Raw genomic sequence first — 10,297 nt, 5'->3', positions numbered from 1 at the left:
TTTCAAACTTGCGGGATCTTGGAACGGAATTCATTCTCGATGCTTACCCATGAAAAAATGTTTTTGTTGTATTTTTCAAAATATTTTCAAATAGGACCTTGACGATTCCATCATGTTGAATGTTACACTTTTTATGAAAAAATCCAACATTCTATGTATTTTGAAAATTTTCAAAAAAAAATCTCCACACAAAAATATCAATTTTTATTATTCAGATACCTGCTTCAAAATGAAATAAAATTTGAAAAAAAAAAATAGAATTCATTCAAACAAAAACCTTTTCAAATGAAGGAACAATCATTCCATGAAAAACACCCCTCTTGCCTCTCCATCGCGAGAAAACCAATCCATTCGACTTTAATAAAAAAAAAAATCTGCAAAAAACCCTCGATTAAAATTACCCTTCAAAACAACCTCGTAGTGGAAAAAAAGAAGAACCAAATACTCTCTTATCAAATCTTCGCGTTATACGTACAATTTCCTTAATCTGTTTGATTAAAACGAATCAAGAAGAGCGAGAAAAAAAAGCACCAGCGATAGATTAAATCGCGCAAACAAAACAATACCCCGAAGATATTGCCCTTGTCGAAAAACGTGTACTGAACAATGTACACTGGTGACATTGGCAACTGTCAAGGGGGTTCCCAAACGAGCGAAAAATTAATTTCCATGATTTATTATCATTTCGGGGGTCTTAAGATCTGACATAGCTAAGTTGCAAACTTCGCATAGACAATTTTTTCATTTAGTTTACAAAAATCTCTACTTAAAGAGTCGACGGGTTCCCAAAATACCTACTTATAGTTAAGGCATACTCATGTTCAGTATAAATGTCACAAAGGCGGCTTTCATTTCTCAAACCGAGATACAAACATACGTATGTAAATATGAAAGTATACCGGAGAAATGTTGACTTTAATAAAAATCATACCGCGTATAAGAGTTTCTCCATCTTGTCTTTAAACTGAAGGTTGAATTAAAATAAAACCAGGGGTATTCAAAATTTAACCTAATTCCGAAACAACGCGACGAGAGAAAAATTGAAAAATTTCGCACGTTCTCATCTCGCTGGAGTGTGTAACATTGTAACAATGAAAAATAAGAAACCCTTGAGATAACTTATAACGCAATAGTAGGTATAAGTATAACGTTATCTTTCACTGTACGTATGTATCAGAGAGACACTAAGGGTTTTCTCTGGTTTTCTCTTCTCCTGTACTTATATATGTAGGTATAGTATAGTAAGAGTAAAGTATACCTACCTACATAATCAGTAACACATATAAACGAAATTATTAGCTAAAAGCTTTTCATCATTTTTCTCCCAGCAACGTAATCCCGTCACTTAGAATATAAAAAATAAGTTTCGACTTTAAATTCAGCCCACGTGTGGTAGTTCATTCACGTTCAACGGGATGCGACAATGCGGAAAAATATTTACCTATTTTCCACATATCTATTCTCCGTCCAGTTGGTTCTCAAGTTAACACTGCGGCGGAAAATGATAATGGGAAAATAAGCAAATTACCGACGATGGTGTTGCACAGACAGTCAGGTAGGTTATAGATGGATATATCTTTCTTCTTGTCGGGAAATTATTCATACTGTAATACAGAAATAACAATATTAATTATCAGTTCGATTGAAAAAAGAATGAAAAATATGGAACAAATTGTTAAAATGACATGAAAATAACTTTTCAAACAAAAAAAAAATGATGGAATATCACAAGATTTAGCTGCACATCCTTTACAATGTTATAATCAGGACAGAGGGGAGAGGGTTTGGTCAAACAATCAAAATTGGTTTGTTCAATATTTTTTCAAGACAAGCCCAAAACTTTTCTATTTTTAGAAAAAAGTACATATCACGAGAAAAAAATTTCAGAATTCTAAAAGAAATAAATTTTAAAAAATCCAAATTCTGAAAAAAATGAAAATTTTGAAATTTGCTCAGAAAAATGAAAAAAAAAACAAGTCTTCAAACTTTTCAGGTATCAAAATAAAATCAAATCAAATTTTTCCAAGTCATTTTTATTGCGTTTTTTTTTTTTTTTAGAAATTTTGACCAAAAAGGGAACAAAAGCAGCATTTGCAAATAAGTATTTGCTTGAGTTATTAAAGTATCACGTACAAAAAATTGATCAAATATCATCGAAAATGGAATAAAATTTTGCAGAAGATACAGAAGTCAACATTCAGTGAAAAAAACTGAAAAAAATTTTGGTATACAAACAATGAAAATTGCCAAAAATTGAACATCACTCATATCATTGAAAATTTCCTAGAAATTAATAACTACACAGGAGAAAAATTGCATGTTTGGTGAAAGTCACATGAAACATCATGCATAAAAATAATACAAATCATTAAAAATCATCATAAATGACCAAAATGAGCAATTATTAACCCCCTCCCCCCCAACAAAAAAAATAAGCAAAATTGAGCAAAATTTAGGGAGAATTGCTCAAAAACCTGTTACTTTCCAGCAGAAAAAGGGGCCTTTTTGCCAAAATTTCTAAAATTTTTAGCCAAAAATTGATTTTTGAAAAAAAGTGAGACTTTTAGAATTTTTTGCCAAAAAACAAAATTTTGACAATTTTTGCAAAACAATGGGCTTTTGAGGAATTATTGGCAAAAAAGTGATATTTTTTTGACAAGTTCTCGTAGCGAAACAGCGAGAGTTTTTGTCAAGTCAAGCCTTTGAAAATGTCTACAACATGCAGGAATTGGCAAAATAATTCTTTTTTGCAACTTTTCGTTTTTATAAAAAAAAAAAACTCAAGAGTACTTTTTCAAAAAAAGATAAATTTTTCCAAATACGTACAAATGACTGTAAAATGAGACCAAAATTTTCCAAAAATTTTCAAGATATCACCAAAGTTTAAAAACTTGATCAGATAATTGAAAGTCTGGTTTCCCCCTACGTATAAAACCTTCGATCAAAAACTCATGCCTCATTTCTTAATAAAAAAGTTCAAAAAAGCCAAAATATTAAAAATAAATTCGACCAATCTAAAACTAAAAAAATTCCAAATCCCGTTAAACATTTTCCTCTATGGAGGAAAATTCCATCGTTTAACTTTCGATACAATTCGCTAATGAAGGAAACAGTGGGAAAACTCCGCCGACTACGAAGCCCTACTTCTATCAATCAATCCTCTCGTTTTAAATTACAAATCAAAACATTTTCCACCCTCTTTCACTTCGCTAATGGAGTATAAAGATAAAATACCTAATCGTTATCATTAGACACATTTTTTTGCTTTGTTTTTTAAAGGTCTCTATTCAAAGTATACCCAAAACTAGCACTATAAACTTCCCCTTCTACGCAACATTTACATAAAAATCATTCTTACATCAATCATCCAATTCTCGTATAAAATTTTCCCACCCCTAACATCAGACTACGTAGTGTCGAAGAAGAAGCAGCAAAGGCATCAAAAAAAACCCCTAAATTAATTTCGTTACACGACGCGACGTATCTCGAATCGAACAAAATACTCGTTGTACAAGAAGTGTATAAAGTAAAACGACAACGAAAGAAGAACATTGGCGTAAAAATAAAACGACGAAGAGAGAGAGAGAGAAAAAAAGAATAAAACAAAACACCGTTTAAAACCGATACTTGGAAAATATCGACCCCTTTCTTTTGGCATAAAAGCTTAACACACGCCGGCAAAATAACAAAATAAATGACTTTACAATTTACCTATAGTCTTAAGAAGACGTTACTATATAACTTTGTAATCGCCGTACAATTAATAGCTGCGAGGCTCGGGCCACACCAACGTGTAGTCTGCTCCCTTCACTACTTCTTCATTTTCTTGGCACAACTCTAATATATCAATATACGCGACGTCGTAGAGTAGACCTTACCATCTCATCTCGCATCTTCTCTTTTTCTGAATTTCGCTACTATAAAGATACCATACAACAACAACAATTTAACCCACGTGCTCGTTGACTTACTATATTGACGATACATTCGCCCAGAGATGAGAGAGGGGGATACGAGAAGAGGAAATAGGAAGGAAAAACGCGAAAATTTCATTATCCTTTGCAAATACTCGTACAGTACCTACGCATAGGTATATCTTGAAAGTACCGGAGCAGAAAGGCCAAGCGGAAACCAGTATCGTACAATTGATTAGCGCAACTATGCCACGACGAATGCACATTGCATAGTACATATATGGGGTTTACTTGAGTAAAAAAAAAAAAGAAAAGGAAAGGAAAAGTAAAAAAGAACAGATGTTCCTTTGTGAAAAGATTCTGTGTACTTTATTCGGTTCTTATTAAATATTAGAACTCGAAGATCGCACCACCAGGTGTATTACGAAGAAAGAATACAGCTGCTTCGTTCATCTATTGTCCCTTCTTTTTCGTTTTTAACCGAGATTCGGGCCACGACGACGAACATATTCCCTGGGTAATTCGTTAAACCACTTCTTTTTTTCTTCTTTTACGACACTGGTCTTCTTCTTTGGCAGAGTACGAAGTACGAGTACAAGTACATTTGCATCTCTTTTTCCCACTCTGTAATGTTCACGACGAAGACGTCTCATCTCACTCTGCAGCCACCGATATTCCAATATAGAAGCGCACGAGTCGACGTTTAAGAGTTTCGAAACATTCGATAAAAAAGCACACACAAAAGTAACAACTCAAGATGCACACATCGTCGTCGAAACAGAAAACCCAAACTAAACCCCAACAAATTGTAAACATTGGGCCCTGGAACCCTCTCAATCGTCCTCCCTCGATTCGTCGACTCGTCGTCGTTCACCACGCGGCAAATGTTAAGGTATTATTTCGTTTTCCGCTTTGCCCTATTTATGATATTTACGCGATATAACGAGAGAATGCAGACCTTTTTTTCTTCTTCTTCTTCCTTCTTTCTCTCATCACCGTGGAATTGACCTCCTTCTTTTTTTCTCTCATTCCTTTATTCCTGTCTACTCTCTCTCTTCATCTTGAAATGTTCTTGGTATCGTTACGAGACATCGAAATTGACCAAAAGCGAAGACAGATAATTTTTCAACGCGACCATTTTTTTTTTCTTTACGCTTAATCCAAAATAAACGTACGCGAGATTTTAGTATACGAAGAAATTCTCTACACTGAAGAAGAAAAAAATAGTACAAAAGTTCGTTACTATTTTCCACTTTTTTTCCCTCATCGTCGAGCCTTTTTTTTCTCTCGTTCTTTTTTCTTTCAACGTCGAGAATCGACTGCTATTCTGCGTGTCGCTTCGTAGGTACTCTTTAAGTACCTACCCTTCGAGTTGAGAAATTTTCATTTTCACTCGGACATATTTTTATTGAATTATTTTTCGTCGCGTGCCAAGGTCATTAGATGATGATGATGATGATGTTGTTGGAGAACGCGAATCTTTACAAAACATTAAATATTATAGTACGAAAAAGGCCACCGAAGAATTGAGTCAAGGATCAATTTACATCGTGTACAGGAGGAGAGAGAGGGTTCTTTCTCATTTTCTGTAACGTCATTCGCGAATAACTGAATACCTAGGGTTTTTCCCATTTTCATTGACTCAAGATTTTGACGAAGAACCAACAGCTTCGCGAATTCCGCCCACAGCTCCTTTCTACTTCAAGTTCTAAGAAAATTGTTTTCATTACTTCTTATTTTTCGACCTTTTGAGACACCGAATTTTGAATTTCTCACAAGCGATCTATTCCCATTGCCCAAATTGCCATCTTTATGGCAAAAAAATAAATTTGCCAAAAACTTTTTTTGAAAATTTGGGAACCCAAGACACCAATTTTTCAAAACATCGAAATAAAAAATTCAATTGTGTAATTTTAGAAAAAGATAAAAAATACGAAAAAAATAGTCAGCAATTCAAAAGGTGAAAATGTTAACGTAGCCAACATGAATCACCCCTCCCCCCATTTTGCTCAAAAATGAGGAAAACCATGAATTTTCCATCAAATCAACTAAATCAAATTTCCAATTTCTTCTGAAAATACCTACCTCGCCTACACACCTATTTTTCCAGATAAAACGAACCAAAATGTGAGTAATTACTTCTTCTTTCAACTCTAGAACTTGAAAACAACCACGTTTGGACCCTTCTGTAGTCCTCAAGAGTGTTTTCAATTTTCTCCATGAATATCAACTTTTTTCAAGAGGCAATACAGTCTTTTTTTCTAGACGTCACTTCTTCATTTCACCATTTTGAAAAATTTGTTTTTTTGAAGAGTTCAAATTTTGAAACAGGTTCAGGAAAATTCTGAATTTTTTGCAGCATGAAGAAAATTTAATAACTAGGCAGTGTTGCCAACGTTCGTTTCATTAAAAATAAATTAGTAGAATGATATAATTATGTTAATATTTTGTATTCTATTGTATAGGTAGGTACTTACTTTATATGTACATAGTAAATTTTTAAATGCAAAATTATGCTCTTAAATTCGATCCAATTTCGAAAAAATGCAAAAAAAAATCGAAAATATAATTTGTACGAAAGAAACGTCACTATAAGTTTACTTAATTCACCTAAGTAGATGAAGAAAGTTGTATACTTATTACTTAAACGTAATAAAATTTTAATTAAAAAATTTCTTTTTTCTTTTTTTTGTTTCAGGCTAGAAAACCTCATTAATCTTTTTCCTCCTCGACAAAAATTATTCACTGTTTGTTTCGTTTTTTTCGTTGATGGGTTATGGGTTTTAATTCGTTTTCTGTTGTTGTTGTTTTTTTTCCTAAGGAGTCGACTGAACCGAAATAATATCTTTAATTTGGACTGATATCATGAGTTTTTTTTTTTTTTTTTTTTTTTTTTTTGGAAAACCACGTGTATAAAAGAAGAAGAGCTGAGGCTAAATAATATTTTGAAAAATCAAAATACAATCGTCTTAAATTTGCATACACAGTAGAAACTTACAAGTCATTTGGGTTTGAATAAAAAAAATTTTTAAAATTACAAGAAAGGGGAAATTTTAGTTCGTGTTTCAATATTCCTAAAATTCCAAAAATCTGTGCATATTTTGCCCCCTTAGAGATTTTTGAAGAGTCCACATTTTGGTTTTTAGATAATAACTTTTGAGTAACGCAGATATGAAAAAAATGAGCAAATAAAAATTGTAGAGCATGAAAAAAGTACGACCTTTTATCATCACTAATTTTTTCATGGGAGCAAAAAAAGAAACATTGTTGTGAAAAAAATAATCAGGTATTTAATTACAAAATATATTGAAAACTTCCCTCAAAACTAGGAAATTTATAAAAATCAGAGTGATCAATGCTCGAACCCAATTTTTTCCAGAAAAAAGATTGTTTTGGGAATTTTTCATCTTAGTGATTACTGATTAGTGAGTGAGAATTTTTGGCAATTTGTGGCAAAAAAGTGAAATTTTTTATTGGCAACTTTTGATAAAAAAGCGAGACTTTCAAATAATTTTAGAATCAATTCAAATTTACTTTTGGAATCTATGTCAATAAAGCGACAATTTTTGGTGATTTTTGGCAAAAACGATGAACTTTGTAGCAAATGTTTTTAGCAGAAAAGTGAGACTTTTTGGCTTTGGCAATTTTTGTCATTTGGAGGTACGAGTAAGTATGTAAAAAAACAAATTTTTTAGCAACTTGGTAAACTAAAAACTATGTATAAAAAAAAGATACTTTTTTGTCACCTTTATTTTGGTAAACAAGACTTGACTTTTTTTTTGGAAACTGTTACTTTGACAATTGTTATATAGCAAAAAGGCAAGATTTTTCTGCAATTTTTCGCAACAAAACGAGACTTTTAGTCAGTTTTTGGAAAAAAGTGAGACATTTGGACTTTTTTATAAACAAGCGACCATTTTTTGCAATTTCTACCAGTTTTGACGAAAGCCGAGACTTTTTACCACTTTTTGCAGAAATTGAGACTTTGAAAATTGAAAATTTTAATGAGGGATTTGAAACCGTGACGCTGAAAATTTTGTTACTTATAAAGTAACCGAGTATGAGTGCTGCATTTAGGGTACGCAGAATGAAAAAAAAAGAATCATTTCTTACTTCTTCCCCCTCCATCCCACCTGCCACAAAGTTGGGGAATGAACCCTCTTATGAGAAAAAAGAGTTGGGAGGAGAAATCGGCTTGAAGCTGAAAATAAACAAATAATGCTGTGCGACAAATCGTTGATAAAGTTTTTGAGGAAGTTGAGTCCGAATATCAACTCAATTTTTTGATTCCCCAGATTCATAGAAATTGTGAAAAATATTGTTCTTTAAAACGTTCTTTTTTTCCACTATGCAGAGTGTTTCAAGAAGGAAGGCATTCAGTCAAAAAACTAGGCAATTTTCAATAAGTTCATGTAGGTAAGTTTGCCTAATCTTCAACTAACAGGCGCAAAGTTCGCTCGATTTCAAAAAATTTCACAAGTTTTTCATCATTCTCAAAATGAGAACATAACATACTGATCCGAAATAAATAATATCTGGGTTACTTGAGTAATAAAAATTAAAACCAAATAATAAATACCTAATGCAGTATGAGAAGAATCTCCACCATTTCAGAAACTACTTCTTCGTTTTTCTTCCATGTTATTTGCTTTTCTTTATATTTCTGTTCTTCTCGTACGATCCGAAATTTCTGAAACAAATTCCACAATATAAATTTTACCAATTCATAGAAATAAGTTTCAAAATACTCGATAGAATTCGTAATTTTAATGCAATTTTTACTAACAAAATTCAACAAATAACTTATGGATATATTTTCACCCCTCTCTACCCCACTTCGCCTTTTCTTTAAATTCGCCTTCGATATTCTTATACTAAAAATACGATATTTACAACATTCGATCCCAAATACTTGGCATTACTTCTTTCAAAAAAAAGAAAAAAAACTGAAATGAAAAAAAAATCCCACTTATAATCTTAAAAAAAACACTTCTTATTCCGTTGCTTTCTTGCCATGCCACTATAGCGTTTCTAAAATCATAAATTATAGTATCAAGGTCACTCAAAAGGGCATCCCTCTAGCAGCAGCGCAGCGAATCTGTTCGTAATTCTTTTAAAAAATTATACCTCCGAAGTCGTACATCAAATCGAAACCGAATTTCGTAACCTGCATTCGAAATTTGATCAGCTCGAGTGGTAGGTATGGTATAGTATGGTACAAGTCGAGTAAGTATACTAAAATTCGTTTTGAAAAATTTATAAAAGACGAGTAGGTGGCTAGAGCTAAGGGTACTCTCGACTCTATACACCTACGACTTACCTAAACACGTAGCCACGTATCCATATGGCCATAAAAGCTCTCATATGTATAAACTTATCAATATTCACTCGACGTACGAATAGAGTTAAACGGTTGAAAATTTTTTCCAAATATATACGATATAAACTCGGCTGTATACTACACAGCCAGTCAGAGAGATGATTCCAAAAACCGAAGAAGCTGAACTTTACGTGGCCATTAAAAATCTATACACTACATTTACCCTTATACTCGCTCGCCTACCTACCTACCGACCAACCAACCATCCTATCCACGATATGGCTACTTTAGTCACTCACTCACTCACTCGCACACATGGACATAAACACGACACAGTCATCCCTTATACTTTATACATGAACCAGATACACGAAAGAGAGATTCAATTCCATGATACACGAGAATACCCGAGCGAGATACGTTGAGATGTGAAGCAGGGAGAGGGAGACCTGAGGGGGATTTTCTCAGACGAAAATTACCCATAAATTCGGGCCAAGAGGGTAGTGCTACCCTGTCCTTGTACATTGAGGTGGTATCGCGCGCTCGCACGCACGCACGCTTTCTTGTAATTACTACGTCCTGGCCGCTCGCTCACACCGTAAAAAAGATTTTTACAAGATTGTGAGCGTCGGGTCGGGTCGGAAAATTCCCGCAGCCAAAGTAATGATCCCCAACTGAATCATAAGAGTATTAACTTGGACGATTTTTTCCTTTGTGTAAATCTTCGGTATAATCTTATGGGATTTCAAGTTTTCCGTTCTTATACTCGCGTGAGTGTGTGTCGATGCAAAGTCGTAAAATTAAATTACAAAATAGTATATTACACATACCAACGCAGCACTACACATAGTTATATATATCGCGTTTCCTTCATTTCCTACACCATTCCATACACACTACACTACACAGCGTATATACACGGGTTTTTTCTCTTTTTCCCTTCACTGGCCCGCCTTTCCAGCATTCTGTGATCTCGCCTCGCGTTCATCGTCAACTTCATATATGGCGGCGGAGGCGAGCTATACAGCTACCTCTTTTTTGCCCTCTTTCTCGCTAAATTATT

General features: G+C 33.5%; 1 long non-coding RNA gene across 1 annotated transcript in view; it reads right to left on the bottom strand.

Annotated features, from left to right (window-relative positions):
• Positions 1-2,640: 2,640 nt before the first annotated feature.
• The window catches only part of LOC135844354 (uncharacterized), a 49,603-nt gene continuing 41,946 nt past the window's right edge, over positions 2,641-10,297 (bottom strand). The window contains exon 3 of the long non-coding RNA XR_010558500.1: positions 2,641-8,604. This is a non-coding gene — a long non-coding RNA (uncharacterized LOC135844354). The remainder of the gene's footprint in view (positions 8,605-10,297) is intronic.

The sequence above is a fragment of the Planococcus citri genome, chromosome 4 (assembly GCF_950023065.1).
Source record: "Planococcus citri chromosome 4, ihPlaCitr1.1, whole genome shotgun sequence".
Classification (NCBI taxonomy): Eukaryota; Metazoa; Arthropoda; class Insecta; order Hemiptera; family Pseudococcidae; genus Planococcus; species Planococcus citri.
Note: the sequence above shows the minus strand (reverse complement) of the source record. Positions and strands in the feature narration are given on the sequence as shown.